The sequence below is a fragment of the Egretta garzetta genome, unplaced genomic scaffold (assembly GCF_000687185.1).
Source record: "Egretta garzetta isolate BGI_Z169 unplaced genomic scaffold, ASM68718v1 scaffold671, whole genome shotgun sequence".
NCBI lineage: Eukaryota > Metazoa > Chordata > Aves > Pelecaniformes > Ardeidae > Egretta > Egretta garzetta.
In genome coordinates, this window is record NW_009258490.1 from 76145 (window position 1) to 76489 (window position 345).

Genomic DNA, 345 nt, shown 5'->3' on the forward strand with positions numbered 1-345 from the left:
CCTGGGCCAGGCGGGATTGTCAACTACAGTCAGATGCCTCTGGGACCATACGTGACAGGTAGGTTGCTGTTTCGAGCGGATGCTCCTGGGCGGATTTGGGCGGGGATTTGAGCGGCCAGGAGCCTCGCCAAAGGACGGCAGACAAGCGAGGTGTTCCCTCTCTCTCATTGCAGATATTTAGCTGTTCCCACGATTTTCCTCCGCAGCTCCCATTTCCAGCTGAGGTAAGGCTGTGCTCGCTGCCGTCTGTGTTTTGTTTGCTGGGGGCCTGTGGGAACACGTGGGCGGGGGGGCTGCCCAAGGGCTGAGCTCGGGGCTGCCTCCCCGAGTGCCGGGGTCTGGATG